Source organism: Crocodylus porosus, unplaced genomic scaffold (assembly GCF_001723895.1).
Source record: "Crocodylus porosus isolate Cpor-Errol unplaced genomic scaffold, CroPor_comp1, whole genome shotgun sequence".
In the NCBI taxonomy this organism is placed as follows: Eukaryota; Metazoa; Chordata; order Crocodylia; family Crocodylidae; genus Crocodylus; species Crocodylus porosus.
The window spans coordinates 17877602-17887644 of record NW_017728943.1 but is presented as its reverse complement, the minus strand read 5'-3'; the positions used below and the strand labels follow the sequence as shown (position 1 = coordinate 17887644).

Here is a 10043-nt window from a genome sequence, read left to right as displayed (position 1 = left end):
CCTCCTCACTAAAATACTTTCTAAGAAGTTAAGGGAAAACCTTCATTTGACATTTACTCAGTTCCCACCCTGTGCAGATGATTGTTCACATCAGGCACAGAAACTTGATATAGTCCTGCTAGATGTTTTTGTGCCTTACACATCCTCATCAGATACATCATTGAATTTACGGACTGTGATGATAGGCACTTTAGGGACCTCTATCTATGTTCAGTTAGATTTAGGTGATCACATCACACTAGCAGTGTCATTGCTGGGATTCAGAGGATGCTGATTTCCAGCTACTCATAATATTTTTCAAAATGACTTTTTTGTGTACATTGGTAGTCTTCTCTGTCAAAGGGATATTTAGTAATGATGATGATAATAATAATTATTAATTAACAATAGTCATGCAAAAATATATGATTAAGGACCTTCTTTGCCAGGCATGAACCCAAATCAAACCCAGGATCCAAACCCTCCTGACTTTTAGAAGAGCACAGATTTGATCCAAACTTCTTCGCTCTTGTTCCAAAGACCCATAAGCCTGAGAGAACTCTGTGGGGTATTGGAACTGAAATTAAATCTTAGCCCAAGTGAATTTCATATGGTATGGAATTTGCCTTACTCAATCCTGGTAAAACCCCATCTGTCTCTGTCTGAGAGGCTTAACACTTTAATGTTTGTAAACAGTTTAGAAAGAGGCGGTAAGAAAAGGCAGCTAGAGTAGGAGCCAGGTGCCCTACAGCTAAGCCTTGACTCTGCTTCTGACTAGCTTCATGAATTTGACAGAGTCATGTCACTTCTCTGTATCTCCATTTTCCCCTCTGTATAATGGGAATAATGATACTGAATGATGAAGAAATGAGTTAATGAAAAGAACAGAACAGAACTTACTTCTCTTTGATTTTATGATAATATCTAGGGTTTTGAGAGTAATTTAAGAAAATTAGCAGGGACATCAACCATCCTGTTTCAGGGTTTAAGTCAACTGCTATTTTTGAGGGTTAGGAATAATTGTTCCTTCCAGTCAGATTGTCCTATAGATTCTTACAGGCGTTTTTCTTATGTCCCCTCCTGAAGCAGTTAACACTGGTCACTGGTGGTGACAGGACAGTGGGCACATGGACCTTGGTCTGACCCAATCTGACAGTTCCCAGGCATCTATTGTTACATGCTTTTTCATCTGCACTTGGCTATTTGTGGATGAAAAGCACTATATAAAAGTGTCGCTAATACTAGAGATTGTTGGGCAGAAGGGTGAAGTGAGGTTCCCATCCTACCAAGATGCACAATGAAGCCATTCACAATGCATAGAGCTAAGCTAATGCTCACATCCCAGCCCAGCAAAGGACTTCCAGTGTTATTTCTCCACACAGCCCTGAGAGTGAGCTCTGCTTCCCTAAAAGTAAGGATCTGGGGTTTAAGACTCCTTCTCCTTCCACTCCAAAGCCAAGCTGCCAGTTTGCTGGCAGTTGTACTGTATTTTCCCATTACTCTCCCTCTGTATAGCCACTGGGCTGCATCCTAGAGCGGAAGGTTGTGGTGGTGGCTGGGGAAGGGGCGGGGGGCTTGGAGGGGGAGAGAGGAAGCAAGTTTTTAAATAAAAAATGATAAGTGATGAATAGATCGGCTAATCCCAGGAAACCTTGAGAATATAGAGCTGCATCTGTGGGGCCTCCCTTTTTTCCTTTTCTTTTTTTAATTTTCTTTTCTTTAATTTCGCTGCAGCACATATAATCAATTATGGCTTGAATCGGGGATAAGGGGAGGGGAAGCACTTCAATTCATAAATCAATTTTATACGGTCATCAGTCAGGTTGTGAATGCAAATACCTCTGTCGGTTTAGGTTATTCAGAATTAATTGACTCCCACCGGGCTGGGCTGCAGATGGAGAGAAGCTTTCTCACAAAGTCTACTTGGGCTCAGCATGGGGGCGGGCAGGCAGGCTGGCTTCCTCCTCCTCCTCCTCTGCTTCCCTCTCTCTTGGAGTATTATGCTATTGAAGATGGGGAAAGCAGTGTGTGTGTATGTGAGAGAGAGAGAGTATATAGGCGAGTGAGTGAGAGAGATGCTTGAAGAAAGAAAGGGATATGCAAAGATTAAAGTCACAAACCCCCTCTTCAGCCCTGGCCTGCACAGACACTTTTATGTGATTAGAAATGCTTTGCTTTCAAGGGTTTGCTTTTAAGCCTTGAGCTTCTCTTGAACTTCTCAAATAAGAAAACAAACAGAAGTGTCAAAGCCCCTGTGCCTGGAATTCAAGCTAGAATCATGTCATTACAAAGCCACATTGCAACTATGACTTTGGCATCTGGGTCGCTGTTTCAAAGCCAACCTGGGTCAGGAGGGATCGAAAGCCATTAACATCTAATACTTGTTTTGGTGGCCTAGTGGAAAGGAGTTTTGTGGCTTCCGGCCACCAAGAGATGAAACACCATCACTTAAGTTTCCACTTACTGGATCCTCTCTCTGATAGTCTCAGTTGAGAAGTCAAGTGTTAATGGGCCACAGAGGCTGAATTACCCTCTCATCTCTAGAGAGAATCTGTGTCTGTTCATTCATACATAACACTATGGGGAAGCTGACACTGTTTCTGTGTGGGGGCCTGGACAAGAGTTAAGACAGGACTTCAAGTATCCAGGGCTGTTGATCTGGCATATTTAGCTCCAAGACTCCTCAGAGGAACAGGCTTTTCCTGGGATTGGGTTTGCTGCTCTGTGTCTTTCTCTGGATCCCTCCTTTCTGACATGGTGATCTGTTGTGCTGCCCCTCACCTGAAGGTTGACCTTTTGTTGTCCTAGTAAGCTTCCACCCACCTACCTGAGAAGTAGTTGGGACATTTCAAAGGCAGCTCTTCAGAAGTTCCTGACTTCACAGAAGTCATATAAGCCAGGACCGTTATCAGACAGACTCAGAGATGAGTACTGGGAAAATGTATCTTACTGAGGAGGTTCAGTAAACCTTAGGGAGTCTTTTAACCTGTGTGGGTAGCCTCCACTGGCTTGAATGTGTGCTACAAGTCCCCCATTGTGCTCATCCACAGAAGATACCAGTTGCAACAGTCCTTACCTATAGAGTTCAAGCTGGAGCAACTCATACTTTTACATCTGGGCATCCACAGTTCAATCCACTGTATATTGGCCAAAAGGGTGGCTATTATACCTACATTAAAGACAATCCTATCAAGCTCTTTATTGACCCACAGACAACCAAGCATTCTACAGATGAGGTTGGCATTATCCCCATTTTACAGATAGGGAAGCTGAGGCACACAACCCTGAGAAGTAACTTGCCAAAGATCACCAAATAGGCCAGTATACAGTGAGGATTAGAATTTAGGTCTTGTAAATCCTGGCCTACTGCTCTATCCATTATGCTACACTGATTTGCTCACCTGATGCCTGATTTACAACTCTACCCATCAGAGAAAGAAGGTACAAGAGTGCATCCAGGGTTATTCTATCCCACCTATTAGGTATCTAAGTGGACTTAGGCACCTATTTCACTTCACTCAAGGTCCTGAAAAACAGATGCAAAAGATGGGTGGGTCCTCCTACTCCTTGCTGCTTTTCTGTGACTCAGTCTTAAGGGTCAGGTGTTAGTGCATTACAAAAGTAGATGGATTAATTGTTTTTTCATGACTTGAATAGGTTAGAATAGAATCCCACTTGGACACTTAAGTCTACTTTAGACACCAACTAAGTGGAATAAAATCTGTCCCCCTGCCCTCTATTGCCAAACAGATAGATTAACTGCATCAGGTTCAGACAGTACTGGGGGGTACTGATGAACCAACGGGATGATTATGGATCAGCTCCCCTGGTTCAGCCCTATGGTGCTGTGAAAATAATAGGCCTGGAATGCCGAAAACCCCAAAGACACTGTGGAGGTAACAACAGCAGGAGAGGAAGCTTGGCTACACTTAAAGCACCCCACCAGGATGAAGGTTATAAAGGAAGATGAAAGGGGGCTGTCTGTGAATGTTCACAGTTAAGTGGGGAGGTGGAAAATTGCTTTGCAGCTCTTAAAGTAAGGGAGAGTGCAGACTTTGGCAAGGGCAAGGGGAAAAGGCAGAACAAAAGAGGCATGCAACTTTCACTATAGTCTTTTTACATTTTGAGTGAGTTTACTGTTCTAATGGTAGCCAGAGAGAGCCAGGTGCTATGAAAGCCTCCCACACAGCTCTGCCAAATTCACTTCATTCCTGACATACAAAACTCCTTGCTATCCCACACACAGCTCCAGTGGCACCCTTCATGCCTGCCCTCCAGCTTCCCTTGCTTTTCCAGTTCTGGGCTCCCCACACAACTCTTCCAGTGCCGCTACCCTGAACCACCCTTGTCTATTCCAGAGCACCGCCCCCCCAGGCAGCTTTGCTAAATTCATATAATCCCTGACACACAAAACTCCTTGCTGTCTACTTTACAGCTTTAGTAGTGCCCCTCACTCCTGCCCTGCAGCACCCCTGCCAGCTCCAGTCTTGAGCTCCCCACTATGGATAAACATATACATAGGGGATGGACACATGAACCACAAACTCATCTTCACTTGTTTGAAACAAATCCATACTGTGACCTATAAGACAGAAAAACTGATCCATAAACCCCCTAATCTTTACTCTTATATTAAAAAAAATATAGGCAAACACAGGACATTTACTAATGTCTTGCTCAGTTCCTGCTACACACTGAACGGTTGCCTGTTGTGAAGAGTAGACCCAGCTTTAGTAAGGTTTTCCCTAATTAGGCTGTTAAGGTTAAGATATGGATTCAACACAGCAGCATCGGATCAACTCAGCTGATAGCTGTGTGCACAATCCGACCTTTGCTGCAATTCCCCTGTTAACTCAACATCCCAGCTGTCTTTTTTCCAGACTTTTCATTGGCTGGCTGTTCCCAGGAATTTAGTCTCATGGTGCTTTTAATAGAAGCCAGGTGGTCCAACTCCCAGATATTTATGCTCAGAGTCAGAAAAATGACTGTGTTGTTATGGCCCCTTCCTACTCCATAGCGCCTCTCCCTGGGTGCCTTGGGCCATGGTTGTTCTCTTGACAGAGGATCAGCAGGTTTCAGCCTTTCAGCCAGGTAGGTATGGGAGAGCAAGATAGATTCTGTGTTCTCTTGGGAGGGCCTCAGCTCTGTCCCCAAGGCAGGGTCTTAATACTGGGCAGTGGTATGAGAGGCAGGGAGAGATCTACTGAACAGGTTGATCTCAGGTACAGTTATAAGCCTGGAAGAAGATAACAGTATTTTTGGATTTTTTTTAATAGGTTTGGACTCACTTGATTCAGAATCACTGATAGTAAAGCTATATTAGACCTCCCCAGTACAACATTGATTGCCTCACAACTCTGAGGAAATGTCTACACCAGTGTTTCCCAACTTTTTCCAGCCCATGGCACACCTGTTAAGGCATTCCCCATCCTCATACCTATTGTAGCTCATTGCCATGGCAAAATCCTTTGAGAGCTAGGGACATGCTCTCCAGGTGCTTTTGTTTGCTCAGCACTCAGAAGTAAGTTCACTGTCTCTCAAACTTTCTTTAGATTAACCATGGTTTTTTTAAAGTGAAAAAACTCAAGTGGCCAAATGGCAACCCAGTTCCCTGCCCTGTGAGATGCAGAGAGCTCCCACTAATTTCAGTGAGAGAATCAGGCCTTCAGCCACTGGCATCTCTTTCCTAGATGAAAGCCAATGTGTTTGCATCTGGGATTTCTGGGAGGTGTGAGCTGCTTGTTTTACTGCAGAGCCCCTTTCATGGAGCCTTGGGGAAGGAAGGGAGAAATCTTTACACCCATGGTGGGACTTCTGAAGAATTTACAGTCATCATTCCTAAAGACACCAAAGATTTTATAGCTCTGGTACCAGCAGTTACAGTGCCCTGTGGAACTCAGAGCTGAGCTCATGCCAGGGATCCTTCATCTCACTAGAGGTTGGAAAGCAGCCAACAGCTTCACACAGGGAAGTGTTTTTCAGAAGGAGGGGAGTGGAGAAGGGGCAGGGAGGACAGAGGCCAGGAGAAGGGAAGAGAGAATGGAGAACAAAAGAATGGGGGATAAAACCGAGAGAGAAGGGGAAGAGGAGCAATAAAAAAAAAGTGGAGAGAGAATGAAAGAGGAAAGGAGAAAAGCCAAAGCAGGGGACTGTTCTCAGTAGCAGAATAAAGAGAAAAGTGAAGAGAGGGAAGGGAAAGAAGAAAGAAATGTAGATGAAAGAGAGCTGTAGGGAGAAAAAATTAACTATGAGGTGCAATGGGAAAAGGAGGAATAATAGAAGAGAGAGGCAGGAAGAAAACAGGAGTTGGAGGAGAGAAAAGGCTACAGTGATATGGGGGCTAAGAGCAGGTATATCAGGACAGCTCAAAAATTGCCAAAACACCTAGGAAATTAAGCTTTGCACTAGCCCTCCAACATGGCTGCCCAGGTACCAGGATTGGAGAAACAAGCCAGTAATCTAGGAGTGCTGGGAACAAGAACTTATAGCCAGCCATAGACACCCTCTCCTTGTGTATGTACATACACCCTCAGCCACCACATAGATCCAAACATATGCACACCTACATGTCCACCCTCTCCTTTTCCATTTGTACCCCTATGTCTTCCCATTGCCACTCTCATTCACACATGGGCATCCACCTCCATTCCCACTATGGTTGGCTGGAAAAGAAGAATTTAATTTTGTAAAGAAAAAAAATGAAGGGTTTTGATATTGGGCTCCATTGATTCTGGAGATGAAAAAAATCCCTTAGGAATTCTTTTTGGTGGTGGGGGAAGGGAGAGGGAGAAGAGGAAGAGAGGATCCTTGAAATATATATATCTGTGCTCAGACAGGATTGTATGACTTTGTGGCCTGCCACAGTAGGGGACTGTTCTTACTGGTGGAGGAGGTCACTTCTAAGTCCTATGTTTCTATGACTAGCCAATCGGCTACCAGTCAGGGCATCGACTGAGGTGTGAGACTCTGCTTTGAACCACAGCTGAGCCCCAGGAAAATCGATGCCATTGCTCTGTTTGGAAAGGGTGTGGTAATAGCAACTTTGCACTGCTGTATTTCCTTAGTGTCAGGGGTCCTAGAAGTGTTCTAGGCATTGCTAGTTAGAATTTGATTGATTGTTTGTTTTGGGAAGGCTAGAAGAAGTAAATAGAAGCCATGGTGTCAAGCCCAGCAGGGGTTATGAATCTGGAGTTTCTGTATCACAGACAAGTTCCCTAGCCATCCTAGTGCTGCTCTCAGTTCTCTCCAGAAAATTCACCCTGGACTTTCCCAGAAAAATGGCTCATTGACACAGGTTACATTTCCATGAAAAATATGGTTCTCTAATGAAAGGTCATTTTGTCAAGAAGTTCCTAACCAGGTCTGTCTAACTTCCACTCCTTTCCATAGGCGTAGCCTCATAAGCTCCTCTACCTACAAACAGCAATACAGCCCCACAAGCACAAATGCACATGCAAATATGGCTAAGCACCTGTTTGCTCAATCACATATAACTCTATATATGTTTTTTTGTATTGATATAGTCAGCCTCAGTAACATATAATACCTGATGAAGTAGGTGTTGCCAATGAAAGCTCATAGCTCTCTGAACTGCTTAGTCTTGAAGGGCACCTATACACGTGACCAGTCTCTTAGCAAGGAAGTTTGGTGCCTGAGGCAAATCCCCCAGCAGCAGCCTGCCCTCACCCCATGCACAGATCCGGGGGGGTACCTCCCACCTCCATGCTTGCCCAGGAGTGCATGAAATGGCAGGAGCTGCCCTCCCTGCTTCCCGTGCCCTCCGCCCCAAACAAGGCACTCGCAGCTCCATCCCACACCCCACCCCAGCTGGGTACTGCCTGTTGGCGCCCTAAGGCACTCACTCCTCTCGTCCTCCCCTTGCTATGGTACTGCATGTGATGGATCTCTGCTTGCATCGGAGCAGACTCAATTAAGCAAGCCTGCTGCAAGTCTGAGACTGCTGAAGCATGCTAAATAGCATGCTCAGCAGCCTCCATGTCATGTGTATTGAGCATCCTCACATTTCAAAATAGCAGCAGGGACACTTTGATTAAAGCTTGTTGAATGAACTGTAGTTAAAGTACCCCTGCCTCCATTTTGAAGCATGGGACACTGAATACACGTGATGCTGTGAGCACTTTAATTAGACTGGTTCTCAGAGCCACTCTAAGTAAAGCATCCCCTCCCCACCCTGGAGCACGCATATAGATGTCCTAAGGTGCCACCCTGGCCTACCTCCTGCCTGACTGCAGATTAATATGGCTAAGCACCTGTCTGCTCAATCATATATAACTCTATGCACTGCACATGTACTATTTCATCCCTATAGGCTCCCATTCTCCATGCAAACACTTAAGAGTGCCCTGACATAAACACCTACATTCATATCCTCCTACATATATACAGCCATAGGTAAGCACCCATACAACCTGAACCACGCTATCCCATACATGGTACCCTCAAACACACTTGTTCCAAGTCCCAATGCAAGCACACAGGCACACCTTCACATATTTATACACCTCATAAGTGTGTACACATGTGCAAACATACATTGCAATGCCAGGCCATATTTTAAAAAGCACAATGTGTCAACTTGTTCTTTGAGTGAGCCAGCTGCAGTCATAAAAACAGATTCCAAACATTAAATTCAGCACAGTTTGTTTCTGGTTATAATGGGCAGAAACTGACTTATAACAGAGGATTTCTAGACTTTTATAGGCACTACAGGGGACCTGGTAAAGGAAGGGAACTGGGGGCCAGGGGAGAGCTGGCATCTGTAGTACCGAGATGAGGGAGCAGCAGTGATTTAACTTTCTATTAAAATCCCTCCTGCAAGCTGTGTAAACTTTTGCCTTTTAAACAAACACCCTACATTGATTTTACATTGTTAATGAAACTCTCCCAGACAGACAATAACTGTGGCTTGTATTCTCAATGGAGTAGAAGAGTCAGCCAACAGCCAAATGAATTAAGGCTGTGTGCAACTTCAATGCATAAACTGAGTATTGTGCTCATCCAACAGGAGGTAAATGGTTACAGTGCCCCCAAGGGGCAGGGAGTAAGGAATTGTACCTGTGGTGATCTGCCCCCACACCTTCACCAGCCAACTCCTCACCTTTCCTGATTAACACTGGTGTTTGAGAAAGAGGCAGATTTGACACATGCACTCCAGAAGGGCCAGCATTTTGCAAAAAAAAAATCAAGACTCTAAAATCTGTATTTCAGAAGAGCAAGAGGCATTGGGTTGTATGTGTGATTGGGATGGGAAGCAAGAGTTGGGAAAAAGTGTAAAGAGGAATGTGTGTGGGAAATGAGCCTGCAAGAGAGAAGCTCAAGCTAAGAAAGCAAAAGCATGAGCCACAGCCACCCATTAAGCAACTGCTGTGAACAGTGTAGAACAAGGCTGTTCAACTTCCCAGTTCCTGCATTTTGCTCCTCATCCAATTAATGACACACAGGGTTCATCTACACGTGTGCTTTACTGCAAGTTGACTAATTAGCTCTGCAGTAAAGCACCACCATCTATACATGTGCCCATAGTAGGGCGCAGTAAATTAATTAACTTTGCTGCAGGATAGTCTTGTCCAGAACAAATACTATCCTATGGCAGAATGATTTACAATGCCACAACACATGAGTACATAGTGACTGGAACTGGCTGGGGAATGAGGGTGCTACAATGTGGGGGCTGCTTGCCAGCTAGCCCCACACTGTAGCGCCCTCATGCCCTAGCCAGCCCCTCCACCACCCGATGCTGCCACCCAGAGCCTGGGGTGGACCCACCAGACCCCCTGCCAGCCCAGGGCTGCTCTGCCCCACCTCAACATGCTGTGGTCCCATGCATATGTCTAAACACTTCACCTGGGAGAAATAAGCTCTGGCACGAACTGCAAGAAGTTAATCGGACTACTCATGTGAGTGCCTGCTCACCAGTAGGCATGAGTTCCCAGTATAATCCTCTACAATCATGTCAACAATTTGAGAGCTGGATGGGTAATGTTCTACTCCTAAATACATCTATTGGTATCAAAAAGTGTGATCTGATTTTCAAAGATGTCAGA

The 10043-nt window shown here is 44.9% G+C and overlaps 1 long non-coding RNA gene across 1 annotated transcript; it reads right to left on the bottom strand.

The window, feature by feature from the left end:
• Window positions 1-1237: 1237 nt before the first annotated feature.
• On the bottom strand, window positions 1238-4711 carry LOC109319259. The gene is made up of 3 exons (XR_002103442.1): window positions 4646-4711; window positions 1819-1982; window positions 1238-1553 (listed from the first exon to the last, which is right to left on the bottom strand). It is a non-coding gene; the product is annotated as an uncharacterized LOC109319259 (long non-coding RNA).
• Window positions 4712-10043: the final 5332 nt, after the last annotated feature.